Source organism: Ranitomeya variabilis, chromosome 2 (genome assembly GCF_051348905.1).
Source record: "Ranitomeya variabilis isolate aRanVar5 chromosome 2, aRanVar5.hap1, whole genome shotgun sequence".
Classification (NCBI taxonomy): Eukaryota; Metazoa; Chordata; class Amphibia; order Anura; family Dendrobatidae; genus Ranitomeya; species Ranitomeya variabilis.
Genome location: NC_135233.1, coordinates 605116640 through 605132028, shown reverse-complemented (window position 1 = coordinate 605132028; position 15389 = coordinate 605116640). Strand labels below are relative to the sequence as shown.

General features: G+C 51.4%; 1 non-coding gene across 1 annotated transcript; it reads right to left on the bottom strand.

Annotated features, from left to right (window-relative positions):
- Nucleotides 1-11926: 11926 nt before the first annotated feature.
- On the bottom strand, nucleotides 11927-12000 carry TRNAT-AGU (transfer RNA threonine (anticodon AGU)). Its single transcript has one exon. It is a non-coding gene; the product is annotated as a tRNA-Thr (tRNA).
- Between the last annotated feature and the right edge of the window lie 3389 nt (nucleotides 12001-15389).

Sequence of the window (15389 nt, the reverse complement as noted above, 5' to 3'; positions counted from 1 at the left end):
TATACTATTTTCATATGCTGTAATATGATGTGGTTAATAAAAAATTCTATTTGCATCTATCCATGAGTGTCAAAACACTGAAGGAAAAGGGGGCGGAGTGGGAACTTTTAACCTCTCGTGTGTTTTTTCCTGTCCCTGCAAGGAGGAGGGGACGTCCTTCAGTGTGCTGCCAGGATGGACTCCTGGAAACCGAATTACCAGTAGGTCTAATACCCATTTTCCCTGTACCAGCCTATACAGGGAGGAATAGTAATACACAAAGGTCGTTCAGATGGAAGGCCCAAGCTCCCCAGGGTGAGAACTGCTGTGTGCCATCAACTTGTGATTCTTCTGCAACTGATCCGTATCTGAAAAACTGGATGAAATCCATCTATAGAAGTCCTAGACATAAGAGTTGGGAACAGCTGCGGAGAGACACAGACAGATGTTGCTGCTACTTCGATTAAATGCTTTCTCATCCAGCACTGGATTCACAGTTACACTGCTCAATACTATTATATGATACCCTCCAAGCTACTGATGCTATTTAGTAAGTATTTTATCTGACCTCAGAGCTGGATTCACATCTACAATGTAAAAGTAAATGCACCCTTTAAATGAGCACTTTTCCACCCTAGTGCCAGTCATTAGATTTCAAGGTGGACAGAGGGAATAGAGCAACTATTATCTCAAGGGGCAGAGGAGCATAGGTGCAACTCGGGCAGCTGCACAGGGGCCCTATAGGAAAGGGGGCCACAAAACTAGTAATGGTTCCTTCTCTCTGTTAGATCACATTTGAGAAGGGGTTTTATGAAAAGTCATCAATAAGGTCTCCTATGAGCATTATTATGGCAGGAAAATAGCGCCTGGAAATCAAGGAGCTTGTTTTTAGTTTATTATCAGAGGCTGCTGTTGTTGGTGTTTGTCACCTAGATATGTATTCTCCTTAGGTTCGCTGCTGTGACATCACAACTGTCTTTCCGTCAGGTTCGCTGCTGTGACATCACAACTGTCTTTCCATCGGGTTCGATGCTGTGACATCACATCTGTCTTTCCATCAGGTTAGCTGCTGTGACATCACAACTGTCTTTCCGTCGGGTTCGCTGCTGTGACATCACAACTGTCTTTCCGTCAGGTTAGCTGCTGTGACATCACAACTGTCTTTCCGTGGGGTTACATGCTGACACATCACAACTGTCTTTCTGTGGGGTTAGCTGCTGTGACATCACAACTGTCTCTGTCCCATTAGCTACTTTGACATCACAACTGTCTTTCCGTCGGGTTCGCTGCTGTGACATCACAACTGTCTTTCCGTCGGTTTCGCTGCTGTGACATCACAACTGTCTTTCCGTCGGGTTCGCTGCTGTGACATCACAACTGTCTTTCCGTCGGGTTCGCTGCTGTGACATCACAACTGTCTTTCCGTCGGGTTCGCTGCTGTGACATCACAACTGTCTTTCTGTCGGGTTTGCTGCTGTGACATCACAACTGTCTTTCTGTCGGGTTTGCTGCTGTGACATCACAACTCTACCACCAAACCAGGAGTTGGAAGTCAAGAATCCTTCATTCTGTTCCGGCGCAGGGTCCCTAACTTCATTCACAATTTACCTAACCTTGCCCCAGTGTCAGTCGTTTCTGTCAGATGCCATCGCTTCGCTCTCTGCGGTGGGGCGAGCAAAGACGCCTTTTGGCATTGCATGTGCCGTGTATCTGACAGTCCAACCTCACTGATAGCATCTGGCCGGTCAGTGACATCACTGATGAAACGGTCAGCAGAGTGCGTCCGCTGGTTTCTCACTGAACGATAGGTCCCCTGTGACAAGCCTCTCCTGGGCAGATACTACCCCGGCCACTGGGGGCGCTGTTTTACCTGTGTCTGTCACACCCAGACCTTCTGAAATGAAACCTCAGCCGATCACCCGTGGGTTATTTGAGCCTGTTCCCCGTGTCCCGCAGAGCTCGTGGGTTATTTCTGTTTCCAAATAATGATCAGTAATAATCCAGTCAGTGTCAGAAAGAATTATTGAACCCTCCGCACAGAAAATGGTAGGCACGGTACTGTATAAGGAACGTGCCTCTGACTGCAGAGCCCTTAAGGGATAGCTAGATGGGAAAACTGTGTCAGTGCTCAATTCCCCCCTCCCACTACTTCCGCAGGTGATGTCATGATTGGGACGCCCAGCGGACCAACCGGGGAGAAGAGGGGAGTCTGGCCACACCCTCAGGGGTTAAATTCTAGTGCCGGGACCCGTGCCTCCCTCTTTCTCCCCGGCTGACCCTCGGAAGCTGTTGTCCCAGGATATCCCCTGCAGCCATGTCCGAAGCTTTGTTTGAGGTCCTGCGGCGGAGAGCAGCACAGGAAGGTGAGGAATGGTTAAGAGATTTTGCATCCAGCCTGGGGACTCACCTCCCTGTGCCCTCTCAGGACCCACTGACTTCGCCGCAGGCCTCTCCCTCTTCCCCAAGGGCGCCATCCTGGGCCGCAGTCGTCTCACACAGCCACTGAGCCCCCATCCCTTCCTGTGCCGCGGAGCTCATCGGCCCTGCATGTTCCCGCGCTCCTTCGGGCCTCCTCCGCTTTGCCCGGGCCCCCACTCCAGCCCGGACCGCTGGCCTCCCCTTCATCCCTCGGGCCCCAGTCTTACTCTGGGCTCTCCCCCCACCATAGAGGCCGCGCTACCCGGTCCCTGCTCACCTCCTCCCCCATGCTGTCCACCGCTCCCATGGCTCAGCTGTTGGAGGCAGGCAGGCGCTCCACTCGGTCCTCCCGCCCCCTGGAGCGTCTTCATGTCGGCGGCGGTCAGGCGCTCCCGAGCCGACGTGCCGCCGCTGCCGCTCCATCTGTCGCTGCTGCGGGGGACGCCATGCAGGGGCCATGGTCTGGGTATTCCAGGGTCTGGCCCCAGACAGCCAGCAGGCCCTGCATCGCGCGCACAGGTGAAGCTCCGCCCACTTCCGGTTTGCGGGCCCGAACTTCCGGTCTTGCAGCTGGCGCTCTGCTAGCTCCCTCTCCCTTCTCCTCAGTGCCCAGGCCTAATTACATGACAGGCCAGGACCGAGCCACGCTGCGCAGCGCTGCACCGGCCCCAACCACTCCGGTTCTACACTACCGTGGACCTCCGGCCAGCCCACTCCTGGCCCGCCATGTCCCCCCAGCAGGCACATCAGCGTTGCGGGGGGGCGGTCAGGGGCCAGAGCCCACCACACGGCCGCAGAGCGCGATGACCGGTCTAACCGGACCGGCCAGCACGCTCTGCAGCCAGGAGAGTACGCACCAAGCACGCACACAGTCGCACCAAGCACGAGCACAGCTACAATAAATTATTCGCCACCGACACCCCCATGGTCCCAAACGCAAATCGCTAGCAGTTTCCTACGAGCCCGCGCCCCCTTAAGCTCATCCCGCAGTGCTAGCCTAACAGTCGCTGCGCCTTTCCTCGCTCTAAACCTTACACCGCCACTCACGCCCCATAGCCAGAATAGCGACCCCCCTACTCCCGAATTAAATGCCCCCAACACAACCCCTAGACAGGGCAGTCGCAGGCATACATGCCGCAGATCGTCTTCACCGTCATCAGTAGAGTCCCGCCACCGTCCTCGCCGTCCCTCTAGCTGTCGGCATACCCACTCCAGTCGCCGACACCACTCATACAGGAGCCACCATTGATCCCGCTCCTCCAGATGGCGCTCGCCATCCACAACCGACGGTTCAGACACATCGGGGAGTCACGACGGGCGGTACCTGTCGCACACCGAAAGACGGCGATCTCACCGGTCATGCAGAGTGGTTACCCGGTGGGAACAGATATTGACACCCCCCGTCACCGACCAGGCGGAGATCGGAGCCCCAAATAGCCTCTCGTCCTCGAGCACACAACAGATCCGTCACGCGCTCCGTCTCTGCCTGCCGCACAGGGAGAACTACCATACATACCTCCCCGGTCCACCAGCCAGCACCGAACCATTGAGGCAACAGTAGCCGGAGCACCTCCCTCTCCAGGAGTCGCTCAGCACCAGACGCAATACAGCAGAAAACATCCCCATGCCACGGCGCTGGTCGTTGGCCTGCCATCTTCATTCTTCCGGGCGGGCGGTCAGCACCAGGACAGCGCCACGGCGGGAGCCAGAGTACCTTCGTCCAGAGACACTCTGCCTGCACCTGACAGCGGTGAATTCCCCGATTTCAGTGAGTGCTCTACAATACAAAATGTGGGAGAAAGCGAGCTAGCATCCGCTATCAAGGCCAACTGGCGATACAGCGGGTGAGAACGATCTACACAGGAGTCAGAGTTCCTCCATCATTGGATGTCACTCCTCCTGCGAGGTGTAAAATCAATAATAAATACGAACGAGCTACACAGGAGTCGGAGTTCCTCCTTCATTGGATGTCACTCCTCCTGCGAGGTGTAAAATCAATAATGAATACGAACGATCTACACAGGAGTCGGAGTTCCTCCATCCTTGGATGTCACTCCTCCTGCGATACACAATGATGTGCGGTGTAAAAACAACAATGAATTAATGGCGAACGAGGCAGTTACTGGAATCAATGCTGAAGTAAGTAGTTACTAAGAACTAGCGACACAGGAGTCGGAGTACCTCCATCATTGGATGTCACTCCTCCTGCGACACACAATAGTGTGCGGTGTGAAATCGATGCTGAGCGAGGCTGTTATTACAACAAGAAGACGAGAAAATGAGATTATTAATGGGCTGACATATTTTTAACCGGAGTATAGTCAAATTAATCTCAGGCTTTACATAAGTTTTTTCATCTCCTGCAAAATCATTCCGATACTGGAAATATCCGGTAATCTAAAATCTGCAGGCGATTTCCCCTAAATTTTACATCAACAGATCTAACAATAGGCTGAACTAGGTAGAGCATGAGCCCCCCCCCCCCCTTTTTCAATCATTGCTATTCAGAACTTCTAAGAATCTCGCCATTACGCATAATTAAAAAAAAAAAAAAAAAAAAAAAACCTTAAAAGATCAACGAACCCCTTAAGGTGCATCAGCTAACGACGCAAACCCCCCCACCTTCCTTACCCAAAAGGCACATCGGTTAACGACGCAATACCTGCAGAAGAGACGTCCGTAACCTACTCTTCTTTTGACAGGGCTGTCGAGCTCGTGCGCGCAGCTGGGCCCGGGGCCCTGCTGGCGAAGTCTGACATAAAGTCAGCCTTCCGCCTTTTGCCCGTTCACCCTGAGTGTTTCCATTTATTAGGTTGTGAGCGGACAGGCTATTTTACTTTGATAGGTGCCTACCTATGGGCTGCTCCATTTCCTGTCATTATTTTGAGCTTTTCAGTACCTTCCTAGACTGGGTAGTACAATACGAAACTGGTAGCAATTCAACAATTCACTACCCTGACGAATTTTTGTTCGTTGGTCCCAGGGACTCCAGACTCTGCTCCTTTTCTTCTCCAAAAGTTTAAGTTTTTAGCTTGTAAATTCGGAGTACCACTTTCACCGGATAAAAACAGTCGGCCCTTGTAACGTTCTGCCTTTTCTCGGTAAAGAAATAGATATCAATGCAATGGTTTTTCGACTACCAGCTGATAAGGTTCAAAAAACTCTGCAAATGGTTAAAAACTTCCATAAAGTAAAAAAAAAAAAAAAAGTCACCCTACAGCAGATGCAGTCCCTGCTAGGATTGCTCAACTTTGCCTGTCGGGTAATGCCAGTGGGCAGAGCTTTTTCACGCTGACTATCACTAGCAACCAAGGGCACAGCCCAGCCGAGCCACAGAATTAGACTAAACCGCTCCCTGAAGGCAGACTTGCTGGTCTGGAGGACATTCCTGGAGTCCTACAATGGGCATACATGCGTTATCGCACGGGAGACGCCAAGCAACGATTTAGGCCTAGTGGCTGGTGGAAATTTTACAGATGGTTTCGCGGCAATCTACAAGGACCAGTGGTGAAAAGGCCTATGGCCTGAACTATGGACCACGGCCGCATGGGGCCGTGAAACATCACTGGTTGAAATTTTGGCAATAGTAACATCAGTCGAGCTTTGGGGTGCCCAATTGGAAAATACGAACATCAGATTTTTAACCAAGCAGCCGAGAACAGCAAAACCCCTAAACAGCATATCCTCTTCTTCACAGCCAGGGCTCGCGCTGTTGCGCCGCCTAGCACTACTATGCCTCAAACACAACATCTGGTGCCGTGCCAGATTTACAGCGAATGTAGATGATAAAATTGTTAACTCTTTGTTATCTTCCGATTGGCAGGCATTCAAACTCTTCCTCCCCAAGGCGCAGACATCGGGCCTACGATGTCCTCCTTCCCTCTTGGACACGGTGGCCAATCACTGATGCCCTTGATTCGTGCTTCAGTGACACCGGCTACTTGGCAGGTTTACGGTAAGGCGTGGGAGGAGTGGTGCTCGCTAACTCAAGGAAGGCCAGTCGACAGGTGCGACCGGGTGAGATGCGACGTCTTAGTAGAACTCTTAGAACGGCTCAGGTGGAGAGGTGCGTCAGGGACATTAGCGCAACGTCATCTATCGGGAATAGCCTTCTTCTTTCAGCTGCTGGGGCAGGTGGATGTAACCAATTTTTCATCAAACAAGCCGCTAAAGGCGGGAGAAGGCTCCAACCTAGCCAGGAATGCCGTTGCCCAGTTTCCTTAAGGCTACTGCACGACATACTTGCAATATCTTCTCAGCGTGCAAGTCACAATACAAGGCAACGCTGATATCTGCAGCGTCGCAATCGCCTTCTTCGGGGCGCTTCGCATCAGTGAATTAGTGCCGCAGTCAAAAAACAGCATCAGTAGGCGGTTTAATCAACGAAGACCTCGTCATATGCAGCGAAGCTTTGCGCATTAGAGTAGGGAGATTCAAATGTGACGCCACCGGGAGGGGGGCATGGGTATTGGTCAAGGCGTCAGGCGGCCCTATATGCCCTCTAAAAATAGTCAAACACTATACGGTAGTAAGACGTACGGGTAGATTTTTTCTTTCACACACCGACGGGTCCCCGCTTACAAAATATCAGTTTCAAGCGAATTTTATATAGTGCCTAGAGGCAGTCAGCGTTGCCCTGAAAGAATATGAGACACATTCCTTCCGAATAGGGGCGGCTACCGAAGCAGCTAGAGCGGGGGGGTATCGGAAGTCGAGGTGCAGAGAATGGGCCGCTGGAAATCCGCATGCTTTGCCAGATACATAAGACCAGACCTGCTTTAACACTTTTTGTCTCTTACAGGCAGCTTTAAGCCCACAGTTTGGGTAGTTGGGGCATTCTTTTGTCTACTGGGCATACGAAAGAGCCAAACTGCGGCCGGGCGGAGCAAAGTTCAGTTTCCCGAAGCTGGAAGTCAACTGGAGAGGCATCAGAGGGCTTCGGTGGCATCAGATCTTCCCGGAGATGGTCGACATCGCCACGAGGGCCAAGGGGGCCGGTGGTTCTAGTGCTAAATGCCGGAGGAAATGATTTGGGCAAGCAGAAAGGGGCCGAGCTGTACACAGTAATGTCAACAGATATTGAGCGGCTTGTTTGTTTATTACCGGATATGGTGGTGGTGTGGTCTGAGATAATTCCTCGAACGGTTTGGCAAGGAGCCAAATGAGTGCGTCACGAAATGTAATTGCCCTTCTCTACTTTGCAAATAATAAACTGTGACCGACCTGTTCAACGCATCCAGGTTTGTCGGTATCTTTTATTACGGAGTGGTGGGACGGGGGAAGGCACTGGTTACGACACACGGGTCTCTGCAGTCTGGTAGGCACGGTACTGTATAAGGAACGTGCCTCTGACTGCAGTGCCCTTAAGGGATAGCTAGATGGGAAAACTGTGTCAGTGCTCAATTCCCCCCTCCCACTACTTCCCCAGGTGATGTCAAAATTGGGACGCCCAGCGGACCAACCAGGGAGAAGAGGGGAGTCTGGCCACACCCTCAGGGGTTAAATTTTAGTGCCGGGACCCGTGCCTCCCTCTTTCTCCCCGGCTGACCCTCGGAAGCTGTTGTCCCACCCTCCCTCCCTTAAACTGGTTGAATGTACTGTGCTATTATTGTTAAAATGTTTTAAATTATTAAAAAAATATATATATATATTTTTGACGTTCTTTTTATATACGTCACAGCGGTAGGTAGAGGGGGGCAAAGGTTCGTAACCTCTCATCGGCTTGCTGGCCCAGCGGTCGTCGGCGGGGCCTTCAGCAATGAGTGCGTCGCGAAATGTAATTGCTCTTCTCTACTTTGCAAATAATAAACTGTGACCGACCTGTTCAACCCATCCAGGTTTGTCAGTATCTTTTATTACGGAGTAGTGGGACGGAGGAAGGCACTGGTTACGACACACGGGTCTCTACAGTCTCAGTGAGCGGGAAACAAATCATTCCTCCTGCAAAGAGGAATCACAATGGAGCAGCAAAGTCCAGGACGATTAGTCCCAAAGTGAGTCCAGAAGAAACGTACGGACTACAGATGGAGAACGGAGCAGTCCCGGGGTGAAACGGATGCCAGCAAAGGATGGAGTCTTGCCAGGAGACGGTCACCCCTCACATTTGGGGTACTGCGGCTAACACAGGTTATGGGGGTCCTCTCTGGATGATACTGGGGTACTGCGGCTGACACAGGTTATGGGGGTCCTCTCTGGATGATATTGGGGGTAGTGCGGATGACACAGGTTATGGGGGCCCTCTCTGGATGATACTGGGGGTACTGCGGATGACACAGGTTATGGGGGCCCTCTCTGGATGATACTGGGGGTGCTGCGGATGACACAGGTTATGGGGGCCCTCTCTGGATGATACTGGGGGTACTGCGGATGACACAGGTTATGGGGGCCCTCTCTAGATGATACTGGGGGTACTGCAGATGACAGGTTATGGGGGCCCTCTCTGGATGAAACTGGGGGTACTGCGGCTGACACAGGTTATGGGGGCCCTCTCTGGATGATACTGGGGGTGCTGCGGCTGACACAGGTTATGGGGGCCCTCTCTGGATGATACTGGGGGTGCTGCAGATGACACAGGTTATGGGGTCCTCTCTGGTTGATACTGGGGGTACTGCGGATAAGACTTTTTGGTTATGCACCAGTTCAGACTAGATGGCTGTTCAGTCAGTTTTTCTATATTTACTGCGGATAACACAGGTTATGGGGGCCCTCTCTGGATGATACTGGGGGTACTGCAGATGACACAGGTTATGGGGGTCCTCTAAGGATGATAATGGGGGTGCTGCAGATGACACAGGTTATGGGGGCCCTCTCTGGATTATACTGGGGGTGCTGCAGATGACACAGGTTATGGGGGCCCTCTCTGGATGATACTGGGGATACTGTAGATGACAGGTTATGGGGGCCCTCTCTGGATGCTAATGGGGGTACTGCGGATGACACAGGTTATGGGGGCCCGCTCTGGATGATACTGGGGGTACTGCGGATAACACAGGTTATGGGGGCCCTCTCTGGATTATATTGGGGGTACTGCGGATAACACAGGTTATGGGGGCCCTCTCTGGATTATATTGGGGGTACTGCGGATAACACGTTATGGGGGCCCTCTCTGGATTATAGTGGGGTACTGCAGATGACACACGTTATGGGGGTCCTCTCTAGATGATATTGGGGTACTGCGGCTGACACAGGTTATGGGGGCCCTCTCTGGATTATACTGGGGGTGCTGCAGATGACACAGGTTATGGGGGCCCTCTCTGGATGCTAATGGGGGTACTGCGGATGACACAGGTTATGGGGGCCCGCTCTGGATGATACTGGGGGTACTGCGGATAACACAGGTTATGGGGGCCCTCTCTGGATTATATTGGGGGTACTGCGGATAACACGTTATGGGGGCCCTCTCTGGAATATAGTGGGGTACTGCAGATGACACACATTATGGGGGCCCTCTCTGGATGATACTGGGGGTACTGCAGATGACACGGGTTATGGGGTCCTCTCTGGATTATATTGGGGGTACTGCAGATAACACGGGTTATGGGGGCCCTCTCTGGATGATACTGGGGGTGCTGCAGATGACACTGGTTATGGGGGCCCTCTCTGGATGATAATGGGGGTGCTGCAGATGACACAGGTTATGGGGGCCCTCTCTGGATTATACTGGGGGTGCTGCAGATGACACAGGTTATGGGGGCCTTCTCTGGATGATACTGTGGGTACTGCAGATGACAGGTTATGGGGGCCCTCTCTGGATGATAATGGGGGTACTGCAGATGACAGGTTATGGGGGCCCTCTCTGGATTATATTGGGGGTACTGCGGATGACACAGGTTATGGGGGCCCTCTCTGGATTATATTGGGGGTACTGCGGATGACACAGGTTATGGGGGTCCTCTCGGGATGATACTGGGGGTGCTGCGGATGACACGTTATGGGGGCCCTCTCTGGATTATATTGGGGGTACTGCGGATGACAGGTTATGGGGGCCCTCTCTGGATTATATTGGGGGTACTGCGGATGACACAGGTTATGGGGGCCCTCTCTGGATTATATTGGGGGTACTGCGGATGACAGATTATGGGGGCCCTCTCTGGATTATATTGGGGGTACTGCGGATGACAGGTTATGGGGGGCCCTCTCTGGATGATACTGGGGGTACTGCGGATGACACAGGTTATGGGGGCCCTCTCTGGATGATAATGGGGGTACTGCGGATGACAGAGGTTATGGGGGTCCTCTCGGGATGATACTGGGGGTACTGCGGATGACACAGGTTATGGGGGCCCTCTCTGGATGATAATGGGGGTACTGCGGATGACACAGGTTATGGGGGCCCTCTCTGGATGATACTGGGGGTACTGCGGATGACAGAGGTTATGGGGGTCCTCTCTGGATGATAGTGGGGGTGCTGCAGATGACACAGGTTATGGGGGCCCTCTCTGGATGATACTGGGGGTACTGCGGATGACACAGGTTATGGGGGCCCTCTCTGGATGATACTGGGGGTACTGCGGATGACAGAGGTTATGGGGGTCCTCTCTGGATGATAGTGGGGGTGCTGCAGATGACACAGGTTATGGGGGCCCTCTCTGGATGATACTGGGGGTACTGCGGATGACAGAGGTTATGGGGGTCCTCTCTGGATGATAGTGGGGGTGCTGCAGATGACACAGGTTATGGGGGCCCTCTCTGGATGATACTGGGGGTACTGCGGATGACACAGGTTATGGGGGCCCTCTCTGGATGATACTGGGGGTACTGCGGATGACACAGGTTATGGGGGCCCTCTCTGGATGATAATGGGGGTACTGCGGATGACACAGGTTATGGGGGCCCTCTCTGGATGATATTGGGGGTAGTGCGGATGACACAGGTTATGGGGGCCCTCTCTGGATGATACTGGGGGTACTGCGGATGACACAGGTTATGGGGGTCCTCTCGGGATGATACCGGGGGGTGCTGCAGATGACAGAAGCTCAACGGATTTCAATGACAGTCGCCGGTGACACAGGCTGCAGCTTTTTACCACGTCACTCACACGGGGGTCTCAAAGCTAAAGGCTACTCCTGTTTATGGGGGCAAAATACTAAAATTGTAGGAGAAAAAGGAACAAAACCGTCAAATGTTCGTCACCTCATGACGCCGCACAGCGCCATTCCCGCTTCTGCAATCTGCAGCGCTATACAGACTACGGCCAAACTATAACGCGCCGCCGCCGCTAGATGGCGATACACACAGTAATAATTCCTACAACTACAATATGACATATATAACGTCACAGATTATTTTGATTATTAGTAGGAAGGACATGTCGGCGCTAGGACCCTTGTCTGCACAAAGATGGCAGGCGCCGGCAAAGTGCAGGATGAATGAGGACTTCTCGTCCATGGGATAATATAAATGTAGATGATGTCCCACCCCGGGTGTCAGTGATCTTACGACATGGGCTGGGTCACTATCTGGCCACTTCAATTAATAAAGAGAAGAAAAATAAACATTAAAAGCAGAAAACAAATGTCCAAACAACAAAAGGCACCGCTGGGATTCGAACCCAGGATCTCCTGTTTACTAGACAGGCGCTTTAACCAACTAAGCCACGGCGCCGCACGGAGGTTCAGGCTCAAAACCGGAACCCTCAGCAATAGCCTGAGCCGGCGGAAGCCTCACACAAAACGAAACCGGTCACTAATTATTTTATTCAGCTTGATTGCTCTTAATTTCATCTAACCTTATTATTTATCTATGTGGGGATGACTGGGGGGATCATACTGTGTGTGGGCGTGTTGTGTGGACATCATACTGTGTGGTGAGATGACTGGGGGGATCATACTGTGTGTGGGGGTGACTGGGGGTATCATACTGTGTGTGGGGGTGACTGGGGGGATCATACTGTGTGTGGGGGTGACTGGGGGGATCATACTGTGTGTGGGGATGACTGTGGGGATCATTCTGTGTGTGGGGTCGTGTGGCCATCATACTGTGTGTGGGGGTGTTGTGTGGACATCATACTGTGTGGTGGGATGACTGGGGGGATCATACTGTGTGTGGGGATGACTTGGGGGGGATCATACTGTGTGTGGGGATGACTGGGGGGATCATACTGTACTGTGGGGATGACTGGGGGGATCATACTGTGTGTGGGGGTGACTGGGGGGATCATACTGTGTGTGGGGGTGACTGGGGGGATCATACTGTGTGTGGGGGTGACTGGGGGGATCATACTGTGTGTGGGGATGACTGTGGGGATCATTCTGTGTGTGGGGTCGTGTGGCCATCATACTGTGTGTGGGGGTGTTGTGTGGACATCATACTGTGTGGTGGGATGACTGGGGGGATCATACTGTGTGTGGGGATGACTTGGGGGGGATCATACTGTGTGTGGGGATGACTGGGGGGATCATACTGTACTGTGGGGATGACTGGGGGGATCATACTGTGTGTGGGGGTGTTGTGTCGACATCATACTGTGTGGTGGGATGACTGGGGGGGATCATACTGTGTGTGAGGATGACTGGAGGATCATACTGTGTGGGGGTGTTGTGTGGACATCATACTGTGTGTGGGGGTGACTGGGAGGATCATACTGTGTGTGGGGGTGACTGGGAGGATCATACTGTGTGTGGGGATGACTGGGAGGATCATACTGTGTGTGGGGATGACTGGGGGGATCATTCTGTGTGTGGGGTCGTGTGGCCATCATACTGTGTGTGGGGGTGTTGTGTGGACATCATACTGTGTGGTGAGATGACTGGGGGGATCATACTGTGTGTGGGGGTGACTGGGGGGATCATACTGTGTGTGGGGGTGACTGGGGGGATCATACTGTGTGTGGGGTTGACTGGGGGGATCATACTGTGTGTGGGGATGACTGGGAGGATCATACTGTGTGTGGGGATGACTGGGGGGATCATACTGTGTGTGGGGGTGACTGGGGGATCATACTGTGTGTGGGGGTGACTGGGGGGATCATACTGTGTGTGGGGGTGACTGGGGGGATCATACTGTGTGTGGGGTTGACTGGGGGGATCATACTGTGTGTGGGGATGACTGGGGGGGATCATACTGTGTGGTGGGAGCTGTTGATTAAGGTTTTAGGCCTGAATAACAGGATCAAACGACTAAAAACTTTATAAAGAGTAGTTGGTAAGTGGTAGTGGTAAGAATGCAAACCACCATTAGTGCTATTGTAACATGTTGCAGCAGCAGCAGCAGCGCGTCACCAGAATTTTGCTCAACATTAGGCAATAAAATTAATTTTAATAATATTGAGCAGAATTTATTTACAGCCTATTGGTTTGGTATTTCACAACAGCAATGGCCTCTCATTTGGCCACTCAGGAAATTTTTATTTGCCAACCCCGACATACACGCATGTAATCACATATACATAGGCTTATACATATACACAGTAATACACACACTTATAGAACGCATTCACACTCAGCTATTCAGAGAATTATACACCTGCACATACACAGGCGGCCTCGACCAATCAGAGGCGCGGGATTTCCGGGACAGACAGAAAAACCCTTAGACAATTATATATATAGATACACACACATATAGTATATTCATATACACACACAGCACATACAGGTCCTTCTCAAAAAATTAGCATATAGTGTTAAATTTCATTATTTACCATAATGTAATGATTACAATTAAACTTTCATATATTATAGATTCATTATCCACCAACTGAAATTTGTCAGGTCTTTTATTGTTTTAATACTGATGATTTTGGCATACAACTCCTGATAACCCAAAAAACCTGTCTCAATAAATTAGCATATTTCACCCGTCCAATCAAATAAAAGTGTTTTTTAATAACAAACAAAAAAACTATCAAATAATAATGTTCAGTTATGCACTCAATACTTGGTCGGGAATCCTTTGGCAGAAATGACTGCTTCAATGCGGCGTGGCATGGAGGCAATCAGCCTGTGACACTGCTGAGATGTTATGGAGGCCCAGGATGCTTCAATAGCGGCCTTAAGCTCATCCAGAGTGTTGGGTCTTGCGTCTCTCAACTTTCTCTTCACAATATCCCACAGATTCTCTATGGGGTTCAGGTCAGGAGAGTTGGCAGGCCAATTGAGCACAGTAATACCATGGTCAGTAAACCATTTACCATTTATTTATCAATAAATTAGCATATCAAGAAAAGGTTCTCTAAACTACCTATTACCCTAATCTTCTGAATCAACTAATTAACTCTAAACACATGCAAAAGATACCTGAGGCTTTTAAAAACTCCCTGCCTGGTTCATTACTCAAAACCCCCATCATGGGTAAGACTAGCGACCTGACAGATGTCAAGAAGGCCATCATTGACACCCTCAAGCAAGAGGGTAAGACCCAGAAAGAAATTTCTCAACAAATAGGCTGTTCCCAGAGTGCTGTATCAAGGCACCTCAATGGTAAGTCTGTTGGAAGGAAACAATGTGGCAGAAAACGCTGTACAACGAGAAGAGGTGACCGGACCCTGAGGAAGATTGTGGAGAAGGACCGATTCCAGACCTTGGGGAACCTGAGGAAGCAGTGGACTGAGTCTGGTGTGGAAACATCCAGAGCCACCGTGCACAGGCGTGTGCAGGAAATGGGCTACAGGTGCCGCATTCCCCAGGTAAAGCCACTTTTGAACCATAAACAGCGGCAGAAGCGCCTGACCTGGGCTACAGAGAAGCAGCACTGGACTGTTGCTAAGTGGTCCCAAGTACTTTTTTCTGATGAAAGCAAATTTTGCATGTCATTCGGAAATCAAGGTGCCAGAGTCTGGAGGAAGACTGGGGAGAAGGAAATGCCAAAATGCCTGAAGTCCAGTGTCAAGTACCCACAGTCAGTGATGGTGTGGGGTGCCATGTCAGCTGCTGGTGTTGGTCCACTGTGTTTCATCAAGGGCAGGGTCAATGCAGCTAGCTATCAGGAGATTTTGGAGCACTTCATGCTTCCATCGGCTGAAATGCTTTATGGAGATGAAGATTTCATTTTTC